This window comes from Protopterus annectens, chromosome 13.part0, assembly GCF_019279795.1.
Source record: "Protopterus annectens isolate FY-2018-M chromosome 13.part0, PAN1.0, whole genome shotgun sequence".
Lineage (NCBI taxonomy): Eukaryota > Metazoa > Chordata > Ceratodontiformes > Protopteridae > Protopterus > Protopterus annectens.
Genome location: NC_056747.1, coordinates 209,645,207 through 209,668,494, shown reverse-complemented (window position 1 = coordinate 209,668,494; position 23,288 = coordinate 209,645,207).

Below are 23,288 nucleotides of genomic sequence, written 5' to 3'. Positions count from 1 at the left end.
GCAAAGCAACAATTGTTTCCCCTAAAGCCTGGCATTATGTCCTGTGGCACAAGATCTCAAACTAAATCTATAATAAACTTGATGGGATGTAATACATTGTAGAACAGTCTCATGATATATATGCCAGAAGGAAATTAAGCTTGCTCAACCTTTCATTCAATTTAACTGTTAATGCAACAAATAGGTCATATTTTTGAAATGTAAAGGAACCTTGAGTTATGAGTGGAGGTTACCTGAATTAGAAATACAATTGTACTAATTTTGGTGTGGATATTTTATATATTAATTACTTTGTATAGCTAGAGAAGACCAGGCACATTGGGTTCTCTCATGGCTTGAAATATCTAGCAGGGACTGTCATAAAAGAGCATATATAAAAGTATAAAGTGTTCAAATAAATCATAAAAGTGTTCTTGTTGTAACAATGGCTCAGGGGTCGACAGGGGTAAAATCATCATTTCTAGGAATGAGTCCAATTACATGAATAGTCCTATCTCTTGACATTAATCTAGACAGTACAATCTATGTATTTTTAATTTCTTATAAGAGAAGCAGATAATGTAATATAAATGGTTGCATTTCTTAATTTCCTAATCAGATTTGACAATCTGTTAGTTTTTGTTTGTAATATGGGAAAGATGTAATCTTCATTTTTTAACTAGAGAATATAGTGTTATTGTTTTAGACAACATTCATTGATGGTGGTTAATGTAATATGGAAAAGCCTCAACTACCATTTCTCTTAAAGAGTTAATCTTGTATATATGTTTTAACCAATTAGGCATTTATATCTCTACTCATGATTATATATAAAAGTGATGGTTACTGGAATATAGGAAAATTGTATATATTTTTTCAACCCCTTATCCAAGTATTGAAATCTTCATGCGTTTTGACTGTTTAAGTGCTGGTCAATGAGACTTATATTTATTTAATGACTCATAGTACCTGTTATCTACTATTGCTATCACTCCTTTATATACATTCCATACTACAAACCAGAGTAGCCAAAGAGGAATTGTAGGAATATAAAGACAGCTAACCAAATTTATCTTTGATGTTTATATGTTAATACTAATAGTTTAAGGTAGATGACTTCCATTAAGACTCTCTCATTATGCTTCATTTTGGATTAGTTGATTGCAAACCTTATATAAATGGAATTTATTGTGTTTAGAGAATACATATCTTTAAGTTCATTTCTGAATGTGTTACTTTACAAATGTACTATTGATTCTATACTACACATACAAGGCAGAAGCTAAAGATGATGTAATTGGAGTGTGAGATGTGGATAGTGGGTGGTTTGATTAATAACTTAATCAAACCTGGATCACTGTGTTCCATGTATGCATTTGTATATAGAGATTTGTTTCAGAAATTGTTAGTTAAATTATTTGATTCATCCATGATAATTTTGGACGATATTTCAAGTTATTATATATGAAGTTTAGTACAGATGTTCTAAATATATTCTACTTGCATGCCAGCTTATAAGTGTTTATCACTTAATGTTAATGGCATAAGTAATATCAAAAGAGCTGGTTTGCTTTTGTTTATTAAAATACATAAAGCGTACATTATCTTTTTGCAAGAGAATCATCTGTTGAAAAAAGAGTTAGATAAATTATCCTTTAATGGTTATACAATGCTTACTGACTCCTGTTATAAAAATAAAAGAAGAGGTACCCTTATACTGTGGAAAATTTCTCCTAATATGCCTAAAATCCTAAATACATTCTCTGATAAGGACGGAATGTTATGTTTGGTGGTGCTAGAAATTAATAAGAAATGCTATACTTTGGTTACTTCCTACTGAATACTTGGATTGGGAACTAGATTTGTGAACAAATAAGCAGACAATATTGCATTACATGCTAAAGGCGAAATTATTTTGGCTGAAGATTTTAATTGTTTACTAGCAGATAGAGATACTTCTTGTGTGAATAAATTTAAAATAATCCAAAAAACTGAATAATTTTATTTTTTCTATGAACCTTAGCGATATCTGTAAACTAAAATTAGCAAGCTCACTTAACTATACTCATTATTCCTTTAGGTTTGTTACCCAAATGAACATAGATAAGGTCTTACTTTTGAATAGCTCTTATTCAAAAATAAAGGATGTTTTAATAATGTCATGCCCACTTTCAGACCATAATGCCTTTTCTTTTAACCTTACAGTAAGGAATGATTTGATAGTTTGACAAAGAATATCAGCTTATATAATAAAAATTAAAGGTTGCAAGGACTGGATTTTAAATGAAATACACACATTTCTAGAGATTAATAATAATGGTGAGGTAACAGACATCATGCTATGGGATGCTTTAAAAGCTTATTTGTATGGTAGAATTAAAAATTGGTATTTTTAAAAAGAAAAGAATGGGATAGGGAATTATTAGAATTACAAACTAAAAAAGGTAAATTAAAATCAAACTTAAGACCCAGTGATAGAGTAATACATCCGGAATTATTAAATTTAAATAAAAAATACTTACAAATACTAAATTACAAAGTTGCTATAAATCTAGAAAAAAACTAAAGTTACTTACTCTATAAATCCCAGACATGTTGGCTCTTGGATCCATGCAAATCAATAACTTAAACCGTATTAACAAAATTAAATACATTGTTAATAATGCCATGAAAAAGCAACTGATTTAAAATGTATATTGGAGACCTTCAAAATATATTATAAATCAATTGATAGAACAACTTCTGTAGAGAATGACACCATAATAGATAAATTTCTTCAAAACAATATAACAAATAAGCTGTCAAAACAACAAAATAAACTGTTAGATAAGACAATAACTCTAATGGAATTAAAAGATCAAATTAAAAGTTTAAAAAATAACAAAGCTCTAGGATTAGATGGGATAATCCCAGAAATTTATAAAATTTCCCCAGATTCAATATTAAAATCTTGTTAAGCACATTCACTATGGTCAAACAGGAATTAATGGCGCCACTTCTTGGAAATATTCTATTATTTCCCCTATATTAAAATAAGGTAAAGATTCACAATCTTGTTCATCTTATAGACCCATTTTTTTATAAAGATTGACTGTAAAATCCTTATGTCCATTTTAACTAACAGATAAAACAATATACTGTCTAGTTTATTCGACTATGATCAAGCAGGTTTTATATTGCATAGGAAGGTTCGCAATAATATTAAACTGTTATCCCTGATTGATATTGCAAATAAGACCAAGACACAGCTTACTATTATAAGTTTAGATATTGATAAAGCCTTTGACTCGATCAGTTGGTCTTATCTACAAAAAATTTTCAAAGGATACAACTTCTCTCTAGATTTTGCTAATTTAATACTAAAGTTATATAATGATTCCCAAGCATATATTAAAATTGGGTCATGTTTATCTTCATCATTTAAAATTTTAAAGGGCACAAAACAAGGTTGCCCATTGTCACCTCTATTGTTTGCCTTGTCGATTGAACCCTTCAACACATAAGAAAAGATATAAATATAAAAGGATTTTCTTTAAATAGTGAACATTGCCCAAAAATCCAGTTGTTTGTAGATGGCATTCTTTTAACAAGCAGAGATATAGATTCTTCTATACAATATGTTACAGAAGCAATCAGTTTTTTGAAAGAATCTCCAGTCTAAAATTCAATCAAAATAAAACTGAAACACTTTTAATTGATACAAAAATTAATAAAAACTTACAAAAATATAAAATCTTTAATTGATAAAAATAAGACATTACAATACTTGGGCATCAGCATAAAATCTACCTGGAAAGAGACTGTCCTATTAAACTATAGCAATTTATTAAGCATAATCAGTAAATTAACTAATATCTGGAATAAAATGTTTTCATTATAGAAAATAGACTCACATTGCCAAAAATGGTCATTTTACTAAAAATTTTATTTTATACACAATCCCTAATTTTATCTCCCCCTAGTAAATTCTTCATGCAAATACATTCTTTATTACTTAAATTCCTTTGGTTCCCTCATAAACCAAGAGTAGCTTATAAGTGGCATGTTAGAGCTTCGAGTAGTAATGGGATTGGATTTCCTAACATTGAATTGTATTCAAAATATGTTAATATAATATTACACTCTCTAACTTCATATGTCTTAAGTTGGAAACAAGTTGCATGAAATTCATTTAACTTCTAACAGTAGTATTGAAACACAAATAAACACTTCAGTAGGCAGTAGTAAAATATATAGGATACTATGTGATTATTGTTTATGTAATAAAAAATGTAGCCATTTTGCCTATGGTATAAATCAAATATTTTGTACTTTTAAAAGTATAATAGAAAGTAATTAGAGTCTTAAACAAACATTATTCCTTATATTTTCCATTGCTCATACTCCGGACTGTTTAGAGTCTTTCAACATAAGTAAAATGTTAAATCTTAAGGACAATGGTTTAAAATTTTGGTACAAGTTCTTAGACAAAAATAAAATGCAATCAGCAAAATTTCTTTTAGCCAGATATAATGTTAGACAAGATAATTGGATATTCCTACAATCTTTATGACAATTTATTGAATGTAAAGTGAGAGTATCAATTAATTCAGAAACAGACTCTATACCGAGACTATTATAGCTTTTTATGTGTTGCAACTCGATGGACATTGAACATAAATAGGTTCATAGGTTGGTACTAGGCTATCGCCCTAGGGCCTATACAAGCCTAGCCATAACAACTCCCTGGCTGTTACTTCTCACACTATTTACTTCCCTGGACCCCTGTCTAGCAGGGTGACAGACGTGATCCCTGGGGTGAATTTCCTTTCTCCCATCTAACCATCAAGGTTCCTTTTGAAGAGGGCCAAAGAGGCACTCTGCTTGACATGTATGGGTAGTCTATTCCAGAGTCTGGGGAGTCTCTGGTTCAGGAACCTATCTCTCCAGCATGTTTTGTTTATTGTGATGACAAGGTTTAGATCCCTGGAGTGTGTTTTTCTGAGGGATTGGGATTTCTTCAAGTGCAGCATGTCCAACAGTTCTGGGTTTGACATGGCCTTGTATGTTAAGCAGAGATGACCTCTGAGCAGACGATATGCGACAGAGTATAGCTGGAGTTTTTTAAGATGGTCAGCATAGGGCATCTGCTTTAGGCCTGTGATTCTTTTAGTGAGGTATTTCTGCTGCCTTTCCAGTTGTTGAAGATGTCTTGAGAGGTACATACCAAACGGGGCATTGTATTCTAGAATGGGTCTAATGAGGGATGAGTACAGTGGGACAATGACCTCCTTTTTTCTGGATGAAAAGCCCTTAGTGATGAGGTGTGCCACATAGAAGGATTTCCTGACTGTTGTGGTGATGTAGTTATCGAAGGTGAGCCCACTGTCCACCTGTGTCCATAAGTCTCTTCTCACACTTTCAGTGTTTAGTGTACTGCCACCTATGTGGTAATTCATGGGTACATGTTTTTTCCCAAAGGGGATAACTATACATTTCTTGGCATTGAGCTTGAGACCATGACTCTGGCACGAAGCATCTGTTTCTGTAAGGCCCTTTTGTAGAGTATCCATATCATTTGGAGATTCAATAATGGCTCCATGTTTGCTATCATCGGCAAACTTTGTTAGCCAGAGACCCTAAGTGTTGGCCTGTACTTCAGAGAAGTAGATGCCAAACAAGAGTGGTCCCAGGACTGAGCCCTGAGGCACTCCACTTGTCTGGAGCTGGATTTGGAGTCGACTACATTTACAGTGTGTGTTCCGTCAGTAAACCAGTTGGCAACCCATCGAGTGATGTAAGGATTAATGCCCAACTTAGTAAGTCTATCTAGGATTCCAGAGTGAAGGATGGTGTCATAGGCCTTGGCAAGATCCAGATAGGCTGTGTGGACCACCTTACCCTCATCCACGGCTCTGAAGACTGATTCAAAGAAGTCAGTCAGGTTCAGGAGACAAGATCATCCCGTCACAAACTCAAACTGGGTGGGGTCCAGTGTTTGAAGGTTACCAATGTCTTTGTTTATAAGTTCCATGATAATACATTCCATGGCCTTGCAGATCAGGCTCATCAGACTAATGGGGAGGTAGTTCCTGGGATCCAAGGTGGATCCCTCCTTGTGGAGTGGGATAACTGTAGCAGTGTGCCACTCAGTGGGCACAAAACCTGAGGTGAGGCTATGATTAAACATGACACTTAGGTGAGGTGCCAGTTCATTTTGTAGTTCATGTAGTACACAGTTCAGGATGTCATCTGGTCCCATGGATGCTGTATTCTTAGCTTTGGAGAGTATGTTTTCTTTACCTGTGTGGCCGTTATTACAGGAATTTGGCAATCTTCCGGTATTGAGATGGGCCATTTAGGGGGTGAGACGGGGGTGAAGTTGGCACTGAATTGATCTGCCAGGATATTGGCAATATCCTTGGGATCAGTATATTTAATGCCATTCTGTTGTAGCTCAGAGCAGATCTGAGCATTGCCATTTAGGTTCTTGACATAGTTATAGAATGCCTTGTGGTTGTCTTTGGAATCTTTGGCAATTTTATTTTTGTAACTAGCTTTGGAGGATTTTATGAGGGATCTCAGCTTCTTACTGAGGTTGGTAAGGGAGTTTTTTGCATCCTGGGATTTTCTTCTTTTCTGCAACAGTTTCTTCCTTTTGTTGTAAAGTTTGTTTATGGCAGGGGACCACCAGATTGATTTCCTTTTTTTGGAGGACAGCATCTTGGTTCTATTTGGGATGGTATGATTCATGCATGAGTGGATGCGCTCGTACAGTGCCTTAGTGTAGGATTTAGCAGTCGAACTTTCAGTTCCCGTCTGCATGGATGTCATGAAGTTTGTCACTTCTGACTTGAGTAGCATGAAGTTGGCTTTGGAGATGTTTTTTATGGAGGTTTCCTTACTGGAGGGTGGGGGTGGGATGTGGATGTTAAGGGTGATTAGCTTATGGTCAGACCTGACCAACGAGGGCGTGGCCATAGGTTTAGAGCATCAATTTCCCATGTTGGTAATGACCAGGTCTAGGATATTGGGGCCCCTGGTGGGACCATGGATTAATTGATCCAGGACATTGGAATTTATGAATTCTAAGAACTGTTGGGCAAAGGTGTTGGTACTCAAATAGTTTTCCCAGTTAATGGTGGGGTAGTTGAAATAACCCAGTATTAAGATGTTTGGTTGTATCTTAATATTTTCAAAGTATGTTTAGAAAGGTGTAGTGAGAATCTTGGAGCATGGTGGGGGATCTGTAGCAAGCTACAATTTGGATTGCAGTCTTACCTAGTGTTAGTTGCACCTGGATAATTTCAGATGCATTGTGTTGGGCAATTAGCCTGGTGGAGTGAATATCCTTGGTGAATATGGACTCTCCTCCACCTTTAGTGTTTCGGTCCTTTTTTGATGACCAAAAAGTGTGGTAAGAGTTGTAGCCTGGTATTGCAGGGGTGCTCTCCGGGGCATTGAACCAGGTCTCAGTTACTGCACAGATATTGATGTTCTCCATTTTTAGGAGTGCCTCGAGAGAGTGCATTTTGAGGTTTAGACTTCTAGCATTGAGAGTAGCATTACCTTCAGAATTTGCATGCTTGTACCTGTTATGGTGGTGGTTTTGTTCTTTGAACTTTGCCTAAAAAGGGCACTTTAGGGGTGGCAATAGCCTTAGCCAGTAACCTGAATACCAGGAGCGACAGGTGCAGACCATCTCTGGCAAAGCACTGTGGTCTGTCGATCATGTCATCCCAGGCATACAGATACTGGATCCCTTTTGAATGACACCAGAAGCTTAGCCAATTGATGAAGTCAATCATTTTGTCCTTATGTTGTTGTCTGGGCGAAGGCAGGATGCTACTCAGGGCTAGGGTCATACCTGCCTGGGCCACATGATCCGAGAGCTCTTCCATGTCTCTCTTTATGTAGTCCAGGGAGGTAGGTCTCAAGTCATTCACTCCAACATGGAAAATGACAGAGTCATATTTGTACTTGTTGTGAAGTGACTTGAGTGCATGCGTTATGTGATGGCTCCTGGCACCAGACAGGCAGCTGACTGTAATTTTCTCCTTGTTCAGCCTGGTGAGTGGGACATCAGTGTGCCTGACTATAGAGTCACCTATGACTAAAATGTTAGGTATGTTGTCTTGCATTAGGGGCTGTTGCTGAGTGTCACACTGGTGTTGTGAGCTATGTGACACGTTGGTGTACATTTCTCCTATATACAAAATCTTATGTGATGAATTTATATCTTTTGACTTGTTTTTTTGGGATTACTCTATGAAGGTTATTAAAGAACCCCTGTGAATAGATATTAGGAAACATTTGTTAGTCTGTGAATAGTACCACATCTTTGTTATGTTGGAAACTGTTTACTTGGAAGTTTATTCATAGAACTTTCTTTACTTCTCATACGGTTGACATTATTTCTGAAAGTAAAGAAATGAAATGTCGGAGATGTGGAGAAACATTAGACGCTAATTGGGTTTATATGTTCATTGAGTGTAGAGTTCTTTTACAATTTTGGAATGATTTTAGACATTTTGTAAAGGCTTTGTGGACAGACAACTGTCAAATTACTGACTCTCTGGTATTATTTAATGCCCCTACTCCAAATGTAATCCCTAAACATCAGATACCTCTTTGGTCAATCATAGCCATTGCTAAAAAAATAATATTGAAGTGGAAAAATAAGCAAGATCTTTTATTTAGTGAATTTATAAGACTAGCAAAACGTGTTTGTAAAAAAGAATTGCAAACCAATTATATTAGAACATCTAACATAATTCATAAAAGATTAGCCTGGCAGAAATTGCAAGTGTTATTAGATAAATATTAATGCTTATAGGTCATGTTGAAGATTTGTCATGGATGATTGTATGTAGTTGTAAAAAGTTGAATTTTTTATTGTTCACTTCATATGTTAAATTGTTTTGGTTGTTAATATTTGATTAAAAATTTCAATAAAAAATTGCTGAGAAAAAATGATGCCTGAATATCAGAAATCTTTAACTATATACCATTGTTTTCAACAACATCCACTTGACCAGACTTCCCTATCTCTTTCTCCATTCCGATTAATTTCAAAGTTTAGATTATATACTATATAAATGAAATAGGTCTTTCCACTTTGATTCCTACTATTCAATTTAATTAGCTTTCTGTAATCCCATTTTACCTCTAACTAGCTATTACATGTTATTTATAACACATAACCTGGGATGCCATAATCTGACATCATTTAATATATACTTGAAATATGTAAGTATCAAAATGCACTTATTTTATACCAGTGAAACTGGTGTATAAATAAAATGCAACACACTGTTTAATGTCACTTCAAATGTTTTCAGGTTACTTACAAGTTGTAAAGTTTTATACTATAGTATACATATGTGATTATAAGCACCTGATGACTATTCATTTCAATCAGTCTTGCACTAAGAAAACATTGTAACTGTGTACATCGCCTACATTTATTTGGTATCAGTTCGGTATATCTTCACAATGTAATTCCTACCATTTGTTCTGTAAAGATTCAAATTGAATCATTGTCACTTTAAGAATACCTAACAGTTAGCTGAGTGGTGACATGAAATGCTCAACTGGATCAATCAACCTACCTTACTAACAAATAAACAAAAACAATCTTAAAGATCACAAAGGTTCTCTGTATTCTTTCACCATTACTTTTTCCACTCTCCCAAGGATTCAGCACTTCATCTTCTCTCTCTCTCTCTCTCTCTGTGCTTTAATGTTTGCTCTCATATATCTGCTGTGTGCCATTAGCCTTATTTCTGTGCCTTCACAAGGCCCTTAAAGGTGTAACATTATAATTGTCATCTCCTGGAACCATACATTTCAGCCATTTTACTGCACCCTCCATGTGTGCATGTGTATATGCGTACACAAATATAGCACGTGCAGACACAAACACTCATGTAACTACAAAACACACGCACATATGTATTTGCTGTCCAAAAAGCATGAGGTTCTGGGGCAGGTGAAAGATTTTTTTCAGCCAGAAAAGCATAAATATGCCTACTAGATATGTTATTTAAATGTGTCTTATTGTTTCAGAAGGTTCTTGGAATTTAAATAGTTTGGATAAGAGAATGTGTAACTTGTGTACTCTCACTGAAAAGAACAAAACTTAAAATAGAAAATTGTATGTATGTTAAGGAACATTTAGCTACTAAGCACACACACACACACACACACACACACACACACACACACACGTGTGTATATATATATATGTATATATATATATATATATATATATATATATATATATATATATATATATATATATGTATATATATATATATATATGTATGCATATATATATATATATATATATATATATATATATATATGTGTGTATATATATATATATATATATATATATATGTGTGTGTGTGTGTGTGTGTGCGTGTACTATACATATTGTCAGGCGGTAACATTGAGACAGATACTGTTAAAAAGCACATAGACAGAATGTATCATTCAGAACAGAAAAAACACACTGACAAATGTTTCTGTAAGGGGGGCAAGCCCCAAGATTACATAAGAGAGGAAAAAAGAGAAAACTTCCATACACTAATCTTTACTTATCTCCCACTATAACACAATATCTACAGTTAAAAAATACTCCCTAAAAGAGGATTCAGTCAAAGAACAGACTTTAAAATAAAAGTGTTTCTCTCTCCCCAAAGTCCCCCCTCCCAAAAAAAAAAAAAAACAAGACACAGGCATCATGGCTAATATGAAATTCTTCCAAATGATTTGTACCACCAGATTAAAAGTGTATTCACTGAAGCTGCACACTTTCTGTAGTTAAAGCTTTAAGATTCTTGCACAATTATTTCCAAGAACAATGTGCATGATAAACAATGTGTGTGTAAAATAAATTGCCTTGCACCTGATGTTGTTGTTGTTATGTCTTTCGGCTTTTCCCGGTTAGGGGTCGCCACAGCGGAACTCCGGTCCGCTAATAATTGGTAGTTGATTATTACGTGCCGAGTTACCAGTCCTGATGCACAACCTTCAACGAAGGTATGCCCATTCATGCATGTCTCCACGCAGAAGACGCTCTAGCTGAGAATCAAACCGGATAGTGTCTTACTGTGAGGCTGCCTTTAATGTCCTTCTCCAGCATAGGGTCCTAGAATGTATTATGTATTCATTAATTGATTTTTCATGTAGTCTATTCCAAGGCTACTATAGAGTGCTAGCTAGTTTCAGCACTCATGGGGATCAAGAACTAGAAAGTTATTCTGCCATCTTGAGCAAGGCATGAAGGCATTGCAGAATAAACACACACACACACACACACACACACACACACACACACACACACACACACACACACACACATGGTAAGCACACCTACTGACAATTGAGGATCACTAATTCACTTATAACACATCTTTGTGAAGTAGGAGGAAAGAGAAACACCTGGCAAAACCCCACAGAGAAGTAAATATATTTATTTGTCTGTTTACCATGAGAGAGTGACTGGGTAATACCCATTTTCAGCAGAGGCCTGGGAAGAAAAGCTCCATTTGTTTACATTGCATTTTGCTAGTTCCAGTTAAACACAGAGTAGATAACATTTCTATTTACATTTAAACACAAACAGCAGTTACATTTATACATTGTAAGATTTTACAGAGAAGAAGTTACCAAAGAGAAAGCTGACTTGCAACTTAGTTGATTGTACATGCAGCAGTTATTTATAAAAATTGTCACTTCAGTGAGAGGTTAAGAGCATTCTGTTTTAAAGAGAGTATTTGGATAATGTGCAGATTGCACAGAAAGCACCCCTGCTGAGATCAAAAACTGAAGTGGATATAACTGTGTGTTTTCCCTAATGCAACTAACGTTCATTTGCTTATTGCCTTGTACAGAGGCCAGGGTGTGGTGAAGGGGGCAGCCACCCTGGATGCAAAGTGTTATGAAGTACGATGGGCCAATCCTGATTTGGCCTTCAGTGCATTACCGACATTCACAAATGAATGCCTGTACTGCATTTGCAGCCAAAACTGAAGTGCTGTGGTACTCTTTGTATGGCATAAATTGTAGTAGCCGTTTGCTTTTTTTTCTTCTCAAATCAATGGTGACAGACCGGGGGGATGGTAGCAGATGCAAGAATACCTAGCTACACTTTTGGTCTTGGATTTCATATCCCTATACAGTAAATATATAAAATTTCATAAACTAAAAGATGGCTTCCTTCAGTATGTCAGGAACTCATGCACTGAGTGCTTCATAACAGAGACGACTCAATCCTGAATATTCTGCATTGCTGACAGGAAACTGTAAATGGGCATTTGTCCAAAATTAGTATTTTATGTAGAATGTAAGTCATCAGTGTCCTCATACCCTCTTTTAAGTATTATAATCAGAGCGGTGTTTTCTATTGCGCATAGAAATGGTAAATACTTGGAATATGCTTAGAAAATCAAGCATTTACCATTTCAGATAACAATTACCATTGTAAATCACAGTGCTTGAATTTACCTGATTCAAGGACATGCTTTTCATCAGATAAAACAGTTATCTTACAATAATAAAATACCATTTTTTTAAACAATAACAGTAACTAGGAAGTTTATTCTAATATAGTATGAAAAGAAGTAATTCAATTCAAAGATATGCTTGTTGAAGTTATTGTACAAAAAAAAGAACAAAAAAACACACGTGTTTTCACGATTTTGCCCTTTGGAAGCCTCGCTGTAAGGATACCTGTTGATTAACTTCGTAATATTGGATTCCTATTTATACTCTTTCTAGACAGTTGGCTAATTTATGTGAAGTAGTTTTACATTTTGGAACTACTGTAGTGAATTCCTATTTTTTTTATTTTTTTAATTTATTTATTTTTTTGTGGTACCACGTTTCTTTTTGTCTAAGATGTGTATATATATTTTTGAAAATGAAATTCGTCATAGTAGATTAGCGTTTACCATATAGATTCTGGCACTGTTTTTAATAAAGAATATTCTTGAAAGACTTCACTATTCTGGGATAACTAGGATCATTACCATGCATTCAAAACTGCTTAATCATAAACCGACATGCAAAAATGTGTAGAGTCAAGTTTCTTTTCTAAAAGTTATGCAAAGGCACAGACAGTGAAAGAGCATTTTAATAACATACAGCATCAAAGCAAACTCTATTTAGAAAAAGAAAAAAATATATATATATATATAGTTGTCATGAATACAGTTATTGCATGGACAATGAGTTTTTGCAGACTGAGTTCTCTCTTAACTTATAACAAAGAAAGCTGTTCTGGTATCTCTGTTCAGCCTTCTGGTGCAGTGATACAGGTCAGGTTGCAATGCCATATGTCTGGATATAACAGGTAGACTTGGATGTGATATACATGACAATGAGAAATTGATGTGTCTACATTGGGATCCCTTGGTTGAGGCCAAAAGGAAAAGATGAGGGGCATGTCTGCAAGTGATAAAGAACTATGTGGTCCTTAGTGGCACACTTGCATGGCAGCACACACACACACACACACACACACACACACACACACACACACACACACACACAGGATTAGATGGACGAGGAAGGCATTGCAGATTCTTTACTTCAATTCATAGAACAGGCTGTGGAGTAGCAACAAAAATTCCTAGCAAGCACTGCAGATGATATCAGAGGAGGACTTGCCACATTTAATCTATTTCTATCCTGTTGATGTGAAATCTCTAAGCCAGGGAGACTCCATTAGAAGGACCTAGTTCAAGAGTAACTAGAACTTCTGAAAAAGCTGAGTGAGGTTTGGAACATGCCTTTGTCAGAATACAGAAAAAAATGCACTGTCATCTGTGAAAAATCCAAGAAAGAAGCTTACACTTGACTTACTGCTTCCTGAGTCTATACTAAGTAGATGTCAAGAGAAACAATACATGGAACCAATGGAGTTGTAGCGTTAGATAGAGCTTAAGAATGCTTTACTATTAATAACATTTTCCACTTCCTGAGATACAGGCAAAAAATTATTCGATTGGAAAATGAGTTTTGTAAAGCAGAATGTTGTTTTGCAAATAAATAGAGCCACGATTATTATAAAACACAGTAACATTTGTACTGGGTTTCATTTTGGAATACCTAATAATGATGCATTCCTTTTCAGTTTATCAAACTCTGTAAAAACAATATGTTACTTGCATGGCAACAGTAGCAACATTTAGGCAATAATCAAGAATTATTCTGAGTGGGCAAAATGTGTGATATCAGTATTCAACCGAACGCCATGTCATACAGTGCAGCATTCTACAACGCACGGAGAATGACACAAAAATTGCAATAGCAACTGCTCAAAACCAGATACCATGATGCCATATATTTATATATGACTGTGTCTGCATATATACATAGAGAGAGAGAGAGTTCCCATTTAAAAGGTCGAATGGCTGAAATCTCAAAATGCATATGGTTGAGACCATATGCTCGAAATTTCAGAAGTTCAACCTTCTGAATGGGGATTGGCATTCAGCGCAGACCGGGAGATTTCCATTTCTGCACTGTAGGGTGATTTCAGAGTTAGAATAAATAAGTAGTGGGGGGTGTTGGGGCTGCAGGGGGGCTTGCCCCCCTGCAGAAACATTGTTTTGTGTTTTGTTGTTTTTTTTTTTAGTTCCCTTTCAGAAGGTCGAGCTTCTGAAATTCGAGCATATGGCTTTGACCATATGCATTTCGAGATTTTAGCCGTTCGACCTTCTAAAGGGGAACAATATATATATATATATATATATCAATGAAAATAAGTTGTATGTATATAATGTCATTGTAGGCTATGTGATGGCTGACTAATGTAGCAACAGTGTATGTATCTTTGTGTGTGTGTGTGTGTGTCTGCAGTTGTGGTTGTGTGAGATACTGCACATGCAGCTCCTGTGTCATGGTCTCTGGTAGTACTGGTCTCAGCTGTGGGTTAGGTTGTGTTCACAGCATTGCCATGGAATGTACAAAATGAAGCAGTACATATATAAACACGTTATGGCTACCGTGGCACTTGTTGTATAAACATGCCTGTGCATCTACTTAAGTGTAACGTGGCACATCACTGGACACTTTAATGATCACACTAATGAGCAGCTGCTCTCAATTGGTCAGGGTAATAACTCTGCCAATCTGCATTCTTCATGCAGATATATGCCATCAGTCATTTCCTTGGTCAATTGTTTAATATTGTTCTGCCACAGTATTCAGTGGCCAACCAGACTTGACAAACTACAGTGTTACTTGCGTTAGCTATATCTTCTGTCCAGTATCATCTATGCTGACTTGTTGCCCTCCAGTACCCTATAGCCATACTCCACCTACCTAGATGACTTTCAGCGATAACTTATTATTTTCTTTGGTGAAACTGATGGTCTGTTTCTGATTGCTGATAGCAAACCAGGGAATCGATGGTCACATGGAATCGATGGTCACATGGAATTTAGTGATCAGTGCTCTGATGCTGGCAGTTGATGTGTAGTTAGATATCCTTTTCTCTATGTTAGACCATACTGAACAAAAAACTGTGCCCTCTGAGCCTGAAATACAGTAGGATTCACAATGATCATTTGGTATGAGTGTGACACTCAGGGGACTAAATGAGATGTGAATAGGCTTTGGTATGTATATTTGTGAATCTGATGTACATAAATGCAAATTCTGTGAACTTTACCATTAGTAAACTCATTGTCAGCAACACTTTGGAGGTAGTCTGCCACAGCAGATGATGTACAAGGACCGTAACTAAATTAGTTGTATGTGACAATGCACAGACTGGTTCATGAAAATACAGACCAGCAGACTTTGGCAAACAGAATCATTTTAATGTAGTGCTAAAAAGCACATAGCAAAGAGTGTGTTAAGCAAACCAGTTTTGGCTTAGATAAAGATAGCCTTCTTCAGTGCATACAGACTCTGTCATTAGCACCAGATACCTGCTTGTTGGTGCATACTGCACATTGTACACAATACATGTAGATTAGTGATAAGTACATTGCTCTCAGTTGCAGCACACAGCACATATGATATACCATGGTAGCAAACAGGGCACAGTGTAATAAGGCAGTACCCAAGGGCTTATAGTGTACTATGACAGCACACACACAGAGTATCATGGCAACACACACCACACATAGTGTAACATGGGAGTATAGAGGATACCTTGTGTACCATGGCAGCACACAGCACATGTATTGTACTGTAGCAGCACACACCATACATAACGTAACATGGCAGTATGGAGGGTACCTCGTGTATCATCGCAGCACACAGTACACACAAGATATCATGGCAGCACACAGCATATTGTGTACAATAGCAGACACAAGACACATACTGTACCATTGCAGCACAGAGCACACATAATGTACCATAGTAGCAGACAGCATACATAGTGCATCATGGCAGCACACATCACGCATAGTGTAACACGACAGTACAGAGGGTACCTTGTGTATCATGGCAGCACACAGCATATTGTAGTTTACAATAGACACAGGGCACATAGTGCACCATGGCAGCACGGAGCACACATAATATACCATGGCAGCACACAGCATATTTATTTAATGACATTTGATTACAAGGAAAGTCTGACTGGATAGGATCCCATTTTCAGCAGAGGCCCAGGCAAAAAATCTCCAAAGTATTACAAAACATTTAAAGAACAATAATTTTACAGTCTTTAAAAATACTACAAAAATACAGTTTAAATAATTATATAAAATTAGACATAATATGAAAGAATTGGTTAAGAATAGACACAGGTTACATAGGTTCATAGATTGGTACCAGGCTAACTGCCCTTCTGGGCCATTTTAAGCCTAGCCAGTTACCCCATGTGAAAATCAATCCATGCTCCTTGTGTCTGTAAGGTAAACACCTTAACAATTATGTCAACCTCCCAATGACAATGATTTAATAGTTAGGGAAATGTTTCCCAGTTTATAGAGAAATTAAAGATAAGTTAGCATGGTAGAAACAGGACTTGCAATGCAAAGTGAGAGAAGTATTCTTGTGGTATATTTAGAGAGAAATCTTAGGGCAGAGAAGTTGATAGAAGTACGGAAGTGAGTAAAGAAGGGAGAGTAAGGAGGTTTAAGGTATGGATAGGTAATCATTCACATTTAGGGATATAGATTATCCTGATATTGCACAAGAACAGAGTCAACCTTTGGCTAGAAAGTCTATTAGATTGGTTTTGAAGGATGGGAGGATGATAGTGATCTGATGGATAGGGAAGGAGTTCCAGACCTTAAAAACATGGTACAAGTACAGACAGTACCCATTACATTTGATCGTTTGTGGGCAGACAGGAGTTTTTGGCCATTGGATTGTAATGACCGACTAGGAACATAGTTATGTAGAATGTTATTTAGCAGCAGACAAACAGATGGATTCTGCATAATTTTATAGGTTATAAGAAGCTGTGTATATATTACTTGATGGGGAAGTTCTAACTAATTTAGGCTTTTTAGTGCTATACAGTGGTGGGTTCTGAAAGTCATATTTGCTGCAAATTTATAAACTTTGTTATAGCATTATTAAAAATTTTATTTGTGTGAGGCCTGAAAGTCAAAAAGGATGGGAATGCCATAAAGAAGAGTGCTATGGATATAAGTAATGGCAAGTGGAGCTTTAGTTCTGTTGATGAGAACATTTTTAGCATCCCTATTTTTGATGAATTTTTCTTATGCAATTATGTGGGTCAAATTTAAGATGATCATCCACTATCATCCCTAATAATTTGCTATGAGAGGTACCTTCAATTGTTGTATGATCACGGGAAAGGGCTTTAAATTTTGTTATTTCCATGGGAGAGGGATTTGGGGAAAATAGTAGTAGCTTATTTATTTATTTTTGTAAGATGTTTTAATGTTGAACATGAGTTGTGAGTTACACAGCCATGTTTCAGTGGCTGTTAAAGCTTTTTGAGTAATTTTTTGGAGATGTACCACAATTTCAGATGTGCAAATGAGCGAGGAGCTGCTGCCTTACTGTTTAGGGAGACCTGTTGTGTGGATTTGTGGAGGGTGTTGGTGAGAATGTTAAACAGGAGGGGAACCAAGGATAGGGCCTTGTGGTACACTGGTGGTGACTGGGAGGTATGGAGAGAGGGTGGAGTGCCATTTTACTGACTGATATCTATTTGATAGGCAGTGTTTGAACCTAGAAAGGTGGGCTGAGAATGAGGGCAGTTGAAATAGATGTTTGATGTGACAAACTGTGTCGAAAGCTTTAGACAAATCTAGAAATAAGGAGGACACTAGTTTGCAGTTATATCTAGTTTTATTGACTGTATTTATAAGTGCAATGTTAGTACTATGGAAAGGAGGGAAACAATTTTGTGTCGGGGATAGGAGTTCTTCCTCAGTAGATAGTCTAGCAATTGTTTTTGAATACATTTTACAAGTATTTTGGAGAGGGCGGATAAGATTGCTATAGGTCTATATTTAGTAATATTGGTTGAACTTCCTCTTTTGTACAGAGGGATAATGTGTGACTTTTTCTAGACAGATTCTTGACATAACCTATAAGGATTGAGGCAGGGTAGGTAATGCTATCAGCTGCTATTTTAAGGTATTCACTTGGAATGTCATCAGCTGAAATAGAGCATGGTTTGAGTTTAACAGTAGTTTTACATAGGATGTGGGCAAACGTTCGAATGTGAAAATGGATGTGGTGATATGACTGCTGGGCAGGGCTAGGAATAGATATTGGAGAATCCTTGTAAGACATGCCATTACTGTCTATGAAATAAGAGCTAAACTTTAATGTGGTTTCAAGGGATGAGTTACTGGGAGAGGGTGTAGGGTTGAATCTATGTCTGGGATACAAGATTTCTTTAATGGCTGTCCAGAATTTTCTAGAGCTGTATTTTACTATTATTCTGAAAGTTATTGTAGTATACTTTTATGTTGCTTTTTAGTATGATTGCAAAGCATTCTGAAGTTTTCAAGATGATTGTGTTTTATTTATATTTTTTGTCATTCTCTACACACTTTTCTCCCTATCCTGCATTAGCATTCCACTCTTTTTGGATAGCCAAACTGCATCTTTTGTTTTTAGTCTCTTCCTTCTAGGAGGTGTAAGACCATTTAGGAATTTAGGATATTCAGGAAAGTTGAATTGATTTCATTTACAGCATCATCCAAGGGAGAGGATTTTTTTAGGAAGTACCAGTTCATAGATAATAGGCTTAGTAATGACCATTTTTGGGTTAAACTTGGAAAGGTTGCGTGTTGTTTTAGAAAAATGCTGTTTAAGTAGATGTGTGAAATATCTGGCTTTTTTAATTTCTTTAGGTCTTTTTAGTTTGTAATACCATGACTGCAATGGACCCCATTCCTAAGTCAAAGTATGATTAAAGTTCATGAAACTAGTAATGTTTCAGTCTTTGATGTTATCCAGAATCACTCTTCACAGAACCTGCAATATGCTCAGTAATGACTCCCCCTGCAATTCATTCAGAGTTGCATGTATTGGTAACATATCTAAATATGATTGTAGATTATTTTTTTATAAGACCCGTTGCTCCTACTACTACTGGAACTGTCTGGGTATCTTTCTTCTGCATTGCTCTCATTTCTGCCTGAAAATCCTGCTATTTTATGACTTTGTGTCTCTCTGTATACAAGACACTGTAGTCACTGGGTGTGGTGATTTCAATGATCAATGCTACTTTTGTTGTCTTTTCATGGACCATTATGTCTGGTTTTCTCACATCTATCTTTTGAACTGTTGGCAATGGATGATCCCATGTGATATAAACTTCATCCTTTTCTATAATGCTTTGCAGCTCATGTTTCCAGTGTTCTTCAGCTACTTCAATATTATAATGTTTGCACAATCCCCAGTGCAGCAGTCTTGCCCCATTATTATGCCTTTCAGTATACAGTTCTTCTACCATTAGTATGTCGCAACCAGTAATGAGGTGTGCAACTGTTTCCAATTATATTTTACAAAACCTACATTTGTCTGTTTCTCCCACATGTTCAATGGCCTTTGTAAACCAACATGTATGTAGTCCACTGTCTTGATCCGCCAATATTAACCTTTCATCTTTTGGTTTCGATTTGCCTCTCCTTAACCATTCCTGCTTTCAATACTAATCGACATGAGGTTGTTCCAGGAGTTTTCTATACTTGCATCAATATTTATGCATTTTCCACATTTCTTGCCTTCTCATCTGATCCTATACCTTATATTTTCTTTTGTTTTTAGGCACATTCAGTTGCTGCTTGATTTTTATCTTCTTCTGGTTTGATTTCCATTCCCACTTGATGCCAATATGCTTCTGCTAGACAAAGCGGGGAAGTAATCTTAGATTTATTCTCCTCATGTTTCAAAACTTTCACTATGTTTGATTCTTGTGAGGTCAGCAGATGCATGTAATCAATTTCAAGGAGGCCCATACCTCCTCTGGAACAGGGAATATATAATCTTGGTATGCGCTTACTTTTATGAATCACTTTTGTAGGAAGGACCCTTTTTTCCTGTCTAATCTAGCCAACACATTTTGGGACCAGTCAGTCCACAACTGTAAGTTAGGACAGGAAGAGCAAATTGGCTTTGTTCCTAGACATCAACGTTGTATTCAGGATTAAAGTCTTCTAAAATATTCCTTGCTAAGCTTTGTTCACATTTGTTCATGTTTTATTGTTGATCCTTCATCAATTCCCAAATATTTATACACTCCTCCTTGCTCAAGTTCTTTTATATCACATTCTTGTATCAAACTGATGTTTTCTTGTTGCAGCTTTCCTGCTTTAATGGTTGCTTTTGGACATTTATCAGGACCAAATTTGACATGCTTGTATCATCTGAAAAAGCTTTGAAAACTTGCAGCTGTGCTTTCAGTTCTTCGTCTGATGAGCTATACAGTTTTAAATAGTCTACAAAAAAAGATGAGAAGTCTTTACACTTTGTTGCTTTCTGGGAGCCAAATTATAGTCATGACCTAAACTGTTAAGCAGACAGCTTAATATGTTAAGGGCAATGCAAAAGAGCAGCGGTGACAGAGAGCCAACCTGGACTATCCCCCTTTGAATTTGTATCCCTAGATTAATAATTTGTCCTTTATCATGGCTTAATTGCAAAGTGGTTTACCACTGTTTCGTGGTTGCTCTGATGTAGTGTAGGGTGTATCTTACACATTTTTAAACACATATCCATGAATGTGGGATACTGTCAAATGTTTGTAGTCTAGCCATGCCATACTTATTCTTCCCCTCTTTATAGTTTAAAACTATGACTTTAACAACAAATGATCCCCTTTATTCCATATGACTTTCTTTTATTACTCTTTTATTCTCTTGCCATGAATGAGTTTTCTTCCAAATGACTATAAACTCTGTCGGCATCAATTCCCGTGTATATTTTATATGTCGTTGGAAGGCAAGTTATTGTTCTATAGTTTTTAGGGTAGTTTGCAGATTCACTCTTAAGTAGGAGCATTGTTTTTCCTGTTGTTAGCCAGGTTGGTATCTGTTCAGGGTGCTCATATAAATAGTTCTTACTCATAGCTAAATCTTTGTGTAAAGATGCTAATACGTTTAGCCAGAAGTTAGGTACTGCATCTGAGCCTGTGGTTTTCCACTTAGAGGCTTTTCTTAACTTTGTTTTAATCTCTCTGGCTGTTACTTCATTCCATTTCATATCGTGTATATTTGAACTTCTTTTGTTTACTACTTCTATCTATTTAGCATCTTTATGTTCCACAGGATCTTCATAAATATTTCTCCAAAATGTATCTATTTCTTCTTCTTTTTTGGTGGTCTTTCAATTCCTTTTACCTTGCTTCCCAATTCTTTATTATACTTTTTTGGGTCATCACTAAATTGATTTTTTTGTACTTTTCCTTTATATTTATCTGTGTCTCTTCTACGTTTTTCTGCCTGTGCTGATATTTTCTTTATTTGTGATAGTGCACAATAAATCCTGATCTGTTATAATACTGTGAATTGCTTTTATTACGTTTCTCTCTCTCTGAGTACTTTTGTTGATCTGTTCCCTCTTCTATATTCTTCTAGCAGTGACACTTCTTGTCTTAACTGCTTTATAGTTTTAACTATTCGATACTTCCATGATGGCATTTGATTTCGCCCCAACCTTTCCCTTACTACCCTGTGTTCTTGTGGTAGGACTTTATCAGTTATTAATTTGGCTGCACAGTAATGTATCCTATTTAATTCTGTTATATCGCATGAATCTCTATGGGCAGTCATAATTACTGTATTCATTTGTTTTACCAAACATATGACTTTTTGGGGTTTTATTGACCTTCTGCAGTCTATTTCTTTCATGATTTTAATATGTCTATCCACCTCTGTTAAATCAAGCAACTCTTCTCTTGCATCTTCCTGTGGTACATTCTCTTCAGTTTCACCCCCTGTCAACCATTGCTCTTTCATAGGGGAACTCACTGGCCTGTCACTCCATGATATTGACTGTTTTTCAGAGTTGCCACAGTTTCCTGTTCTTTCCCTTGCTGTATAACTCCAGCTGAACATTTGTACTGGTTTCCAGTGGGAGGCTCCAAAGTATCCTCATATGTCAACTGATTGTATGCTTCCCGTTGCATTGGTTTCTCCTTAATTTGGGTGTCCATTGCTCTATCCTGTTGTGTTATCGGAGTTAAATTTTCTGCACTAAATCCTTCACTTTGCAGGTAATCCATAACCTCAGTTTCAGTTTCTTTAACTTCTTCATTATTAATCCTCTTTTCTACTTTTCCTGTTTTCTTAATTATTGTATTGTAAAATTTTCCATATCTGGATGTCTTTGCCTGTATTTTTCTTCAAATATATTTTGTGCTGCATTTTTTTGCCTTGATTAGTTTTTGCTTTCTCCTTTGCATAAATATTGCACCATATTAAATGTCTCTTTCTTTACCATGTCCATAGTTCTTCTTCAGATGTCTCCTGCTCCTCTTGTTTCTCCTTACTTTGTGGACTAGTTGTTCCATCATGCTGTGATATAACCTGTGTTAGAATTTCTACACTGAATCCTTTGGGTTCCTATTAGAACGACGAAAACACATTTTGTCGAATGCATTTTCGTCGACACATGTAGGGTGAACAGGCAAAACAGCAAAGCGGCTGTTCAGCGAATTCTTTCCCTGGGAAAGAAGTCGCTTGACCGCTTTGTTGCTTTGCCTGTTCTGAAGTGTAGTGTGGTCCCTTGTCCGGTATAGCTCCCGAGTGTGATTGTGGAACAGTTACTGACCTTAGGGTTAGGGTGCAGGTTAAGGTAAGTGCATATGTATGAAAGTGTTTACTGCTTTATATTTTTTATTGGATGTATGGTTGAGTTACGTG